Genomic DNA, 6,267 nt, shown 5'->3' on the forward strand with positions numbered 1-6,267 from the left:
AGGAAACTGTGTTGTTAACTGAAGAATGCAGTGCCATCATTCAGCACAAATTGCCTCAGAAATTGAAGGACCCAGGCAGTTTCCAAATCCCCTGCATTATAGGAGAAGTCATGGTGGAGAAGGCCTTGTGTGATTTAGGGGCCAGCATCAATTTGATGTCGCTAACAATGATGAGAAGAATGAAGATTGAGGAAGCCAAACCAACAAGAATGGCCCTCCAATTGGCAGATCGAACTTTTAAATTCCCTCATGGGATAGTTGAGGATTTGTTGGTGAAAGTGGGAGAATTTATATTTCCTGCTGATTTTGTGGTGTTAGATATGGAGGAAGAAGCCAAAGCTTCAATAATTCTGGGAAGACCCTTCCTAGCTACTGCTGGAGCCATCATAGATGTACAAAAGGGTGAACTCACTCTTAGACTACATGATGAGAAATTGGTGTTTAATGTATTCAAGGCAATGAGCTATCCATCAGAATCACTAAGGGAATGCATGAGGGTTGATGTAGTGGACATTGCAGTACAAGAAACTTTTGAGGAAACAATAAAGGAAGTGGCAGAGGAGGAGTTCACCAAGGATATTGAAGTTAGTGATATCAAGGGTGCTGACACAACCATGCTAAGCAGGCCAGAGAAAGTGAAAGAAGAAAAGGAAGCACCAAAACCTGAGCTCAAAGCATTGCCCCCTAATCTCAAGTATGCATACTTGGGTAGTGATGAGAGTCACCCTGTTATCATTAGCTCGGCCTTGAGCCAAGAACAGGAAGAAGAATTGATCAAGGTGCTGCAAACTCATCAAGATGCCATTGGATGGACCCTAGCTGATTTGAAGGGGATAAGTTCATCCATATGCATGCATAAAATCTTGTTAGAAGAGGATGCTAGACCCTCCATTCAAGCTCAGAGAAGATTGAATCCCGTCATGAAAGAAGTGGTACAAAAGGAAGTCAGGAAGTTATGGCAGGCAGGGGTAATCTACCCCATTTCTGATAGCCCATGGGTCAGTCCCATCCATGTAGTTCCCAAGAAAGGTGGCATAACTGTGGTGCCAAATGAGAAGAACGAACTCATACCCACAAGAACCGTTACTGGGTGGAGGATGTGCATAGACTACAGGAAGCTCAATGAAGCCACCAGAAAAGATCATTTCCCACTCCCATTCATGGATCAGATGCTTGAAAGGCTTGCCGGACATGCTTACTATTGCTTCTTGGATGGATATTCAGGCTACAACCAAATAGTAGTTGATCCTAGTGATCAAGAGAAAACATCATTTGTTTGTCCATATGGAGTTTTTGCTTATAGACGCATGCCCTTTGGATTGTGCAATGCACCTGCCACTTTCCAAAGATGCATGCTGTCCATCTTTTCGGACATGATTGAAAAATTTATTGAGGTCTTCATGGACGATTTTTCTGTGTTTGGGGATTCTTTTCCCAGCTGCCTACACCACCTTGCCTTGGTGCTTAAGAGGTGCCAAGAGACTAACCTAGTATTAAACTGGGAAAAGTGTCATTTCATGGTCACAGAAGGAATAGTCCTTGGCCACAAAATCTCTAATAGAGGCATGGAGGTGGACAGAGCTAAGGTGGAAATCATTGAAAAACTACCTCCACCAAGTAATGTCAAGGCAGTTAGGAGCTTTTTGGGACACGCTGGTTTTTACAGAAGGTTTATTAGAGACTTTTCTAAAATAGACAAACCTTTGAGTAACTTGCTTGTCTCTGATACACCCTTTGTATTTGATAAAAATTGCATGCTAGCCTATGAACTTTTGAAGCAAAAACTTTCCTCTGCACCTATCATTGCCCCACCTGATTGGAACTTACCTTTTGAACTGATGTGTGATGCATCAGACCTTGCTATTGGGGCAGTGTTAGGACAAAGGAAAGACAATTTGGTACATGTGATTTATTATGCCAGTAAAGTCTTGAATGCTAACCAAAGGAATTACACAACCACTGAAAAAGAACTCTTGGCAATAGTCTTTGCATTTGAAAAATTTAGATCTTATCTCATTGGATCTAAAGTCATTGTCTTCACTGATCATTCAGCTTTAAAATATTTACTTGCTAAACAAGAATCTAAACCGAGACTTATTAGATGGGTTCTTTTGTTGCAGGAATTTGACATTGAAATCAAAGACAAGAAGGGTGTAGAGAACAAGGTGGCAGATCATTTATCAAGGATACCATGTGAAGAAGGAAGCACACAAAGCACACATGTAAATGAGTGCTTTCCTGATGAACAACTCATGATAATTCACAAAGCACCCTGGTTTGCAGACATAGCAAACTTCAAGGCCACTGGGAGTTTACCTTTGGAATTTAACAAACATCAAAGGAAGAAATTGGTAAATGATGCCAAATACTTCATCTGGGACGAACCATACTTGTTCAAAAAATGTTCCGATGGCATACTCAGAAGATGCATATCCGAGGAAGAAGGAAGGGAAGTTTTATGGGACTGCCATGGCTCCACTTATGGAGGGCACTTTGCAGGAGAAAGAACAGCAGCTAAGGTGTTGCAGTGTGGTTTTTATTGGCCTACTATCTTCAAAGATGCAAAAGAATTAGTGAAGCACTGCCATGAATGCCAGAAAGCTGGGAACCTGCCAAGAAGAAATGAAATGCCACAACAATTCATTCTGGAACTTGAATTGTTTGATGTATGGGGGATAGATTTCATGGGACCCTTTCCCTCCTCATACTCAAATAATTACATTCTTGTGGCAGTAGACTATGTCTCTAAATGGGTTGAAGCAATAGCAACTCCAACCAATGATAATAAGGTAGTCATGAACTTCCTCAGAAAACACATTTTTTGCCGTTTTGGGGTTCCAAGAGCAATCATCAGTGATGGAGGAAGCCACTTTTGCAACAAACCATTAGAGGCATTGCTCCTAAAATATGGAGTCAAACACAGGGTAGCCACACCATACCATCCACAGACAAGTGGGCAAGCCGAAATATCTAACAGAGAACTCAAAAGAATCCTGGAAAAAACTGTGGGAACTTCAAGAAAGGACTGGTCGATTAAGCTAGATGATGCTCTTTGGGCATATAGGACAGCTTTCAAAACACCAATTGGAATGTCTCCTTACCAACTAGTATATGGAAAAGCTTGCCATCTGCCACTGGAGTTGGAGCACAAGGCATACTGGGCCTTGAAACTTCTGAACTTGGACAACAAAGCCGCTGGAGAAAGAAGGATGTTGCAAATTCAAGAGTTGGAAGAATTCAGAGCGGAAGCTTATGAGAATGCCAAAATTTACAAAGAAAGAGCAAAGAAGAAGCATGATAGCAACATAGCCCCAAGGAAATTTGAAGAAGGGCAAAAAGTATTGCTCTACAATTCTAGGCTGAAGCTATTTCCAGGGAAGCTAAAATCAAGGTGGTCTGGACCATTCCTTGTCACCAAGGTCTCCAATTATGGACAAGTAGAAATCATGGAAGAAAAGTCACAACGAACCTTCATTGTTAACGGTCAAAGACTCAAACATTACTTGGGAGATGTGGAGGAGAAGGACAAAGTTAAATATCACCTCAACTGAGGAAGCTGACCGTCAAGCTAATGACGTTAAAGAAGCGCTTGTTGGGAGGCAACCCAACCTGAGGTAATACCTTGTTACTGTTTCTTTTATTTGTTTCAATAAAAAGGGTAAAGTAGTTTCTGTGCATTGCAAAGAATTAAGTTTGGTGTTTCACACCAAACAATGAATTCATGGATCAATAAGTCAAAGGGGAATGTGTGACTCTAAGTTTGGTGTTCCACCATAAAGATCAACTGAACACAAAAACCTTTGAATTATATGAAAGGAACAACTATTCTAAGCAGTCACAGAAATGCTTAAAACCCTTAGTAGCAACATCATTCCAAGATAACTCAAGGATTCAAAGAACAGAGAGAAGTAAGTGGGAGACTAAGTTTGGTGTTCACACACCAACCTAAGAATCCGATACTTACCCACACATAGTTGAGCTAACCACTCAAGTGCTTGAGAAGCAAGCAACTTCATTACTCTTTGCAGGAAAGGAAACAAGAACCTTAAAGCATGAAGCAACATTTAGGAAGAAGAAGGAGAAATCAAATTGTTTCCTGACAACAAAGAGAAAACAAGGAATTTCACAAGGTGGTATTGTTCCTTGATAATTCTTTAAAAAGGGCAAACAAAAGCATGCTTGTTCTGGTTTAAACTGTAAATGTTGAATCTTTCTGGAATGTGTAGTTTTTTTTTTAGTATGTCTGTTTGTTAATTGCTTTGAATAAAGTGAATGCCTAGATGTTTGGATATAACTTCACCTTCTTAAACAAATGCGTGCCATGCTTGTTCTGTTTCCAAAAATAAAAGAAAAGTTTGAACAAAAGTAACTTGGCTAAATTAGTGACAAATCAAGTAGAATTAAGTGGTGGTATGCATGCTTGATTGTTTAGTCAGATCACTAAAATTAGAGTGTAGAATTATCATTTTTTATGTAGAAAGTGAAAATTGTCTATGGATCTTGATGAATAAATGTCTTTGGCCATAAAAAAGAAAGAAAAAGAAAAAGAAAAAGCCACGGAAAAAGGCAACCAAAAAGCAAAAAAATTGAGAAAATAAGCTAGGTACCAATGGTTTGAACTTCTGAGACAAATGCCTGTGGTGTTTATGTATTAAGGATATGCTTGGATGAATAGGTTCTGAGGAGTGTTTCAACACTTGGTAACTTGGGTTAACTAACCCGGGATTATCAACCAAAAGTCCATTATCAAGAGCAACCTAAATACAAAACATTTAGTCACACAAAGAGGTGCTGGGCACCAATGTCTCAAGAAGAAATGTGAACTAAAATGCCTAAAGTGGATATGTGTAGTGCACTGATAAGAAAAAAGAAAATGCCAAAGGCTTGTGCAACACATGACACTAAGCAAACAAGGAGCAAAAGAAGCTCTAAGAAAAAGAAAAGAAAAACAAAGAAGAGAAAAGTGCCAAAGACATAAGAATAACAAGAGGCCATAGCAATGTTTGATGGATGCAATGAAAAAGTGATAATCCTACCTGATAAGTATGAAAAAGTGATGCTGCAACTTTCTGCATAAAACCCTTCTGATGAACTTCAAATGCTTGCTAATATAGCCAATGTAATTGCTTTCTGTTTCATACTTTCTTCTCAAATAACTCAGGACTTGCTTAGGGACAAGCAAGTATTAAGTTTGGTGTTGTGATGCCAAGGCATCATAGGCTAGTTTCACTAGCATTTTTCTGTTAGTTTTAGTTGTTTTATGCATTTTCTTGAGCTTAAAGTAACCAAAAATGGTTAAATGAAGAACAAAGTAATGAACCATCCAAACAATATGATTTTGATGCAAATTCCATGAGTTTTAGTTATATTACTTAAATGCTATGAATGGAAGATTTCTCATGAAATTTTGCAAGACTTTGATGCAATTGTTTGGATGATTTCAGGGAAGAAGAGGCTAGGCAAGGAAGCAACAAAATCAATAAAGGAAGCTTGAATATCACATGTGGAGTTTAAGTTCCAGTTTAAGCCTAAACTAGAGCTTAAACGCCAAAAATCATGAAGGATAAGAAATGCTGGAATTGAAGTTTAACCTCCAGTTTGACCTCAAACTGGAGGTTAAACGCCAGAATGAAAAGCCTCACTTAAGGAGCATTCCACGTTTAACCTCCAGTTTGACCTCAAACTGGAGGTTAAACGCCAGAATGAGTATGCCACCCAGGGAGGAGTTCCACGTTTAACCTCCAGTTTGACCTCAAACTGGAGGTTAAACGCCAGAACCAGGAAGAGTACCAGGGAGCCATTCCACGTTTAAGCTCCAGTTTGACTCAAACTGGAGCTTAAACGTGTTCGACAGCTTTTCTACTCCAGGGTTGCTCTCTCCATTTCCACGTTTAACCTCCAGTTTGACCTCAAACTGGAGGTTAAACGTGTTCGACACCTCCAGGGCCACCATTCTAAGCTTCCACGTTTAACCTCCAGTTTGACCTCAAACTGGAGGTTAAACGTGTTCGACCTCCAGTATGCCTCCACCCTTTTCCACGTTTAACCTCCAGTTTAACCTCAAACTGGAGGTTAAACGTGTTCGACCTCCAGGGCTGCCCTTCCATCTCCACGTTTAAGCTTCAGTTTAACCTTAAACTGAAGCTTAAACGTGTTCGACTACATGACTCTCCAGGGCTACCTTCTTCCATTTCCACGTTTAAGCTTCAGTTTAACCTTAAACTGAAGCTTAAACGTGCTTCTACAAAAGGCCTCACTGGAAGTGTC

Source organism: Arachis ipaensis, chromosome B9 (genome assembly GCF_059453495.1).
Source record: "Arachis ipaensis isolate K30076 ecotype BB chromosome B9, ASM5945349v1, whole genome shotgun sequence".
NCBI lineage: Eukaryota > Viridiplantae > Streptophyta > Magnoliopsida > Fabales > Fabaceae > Arachis > Arachis ipaensis.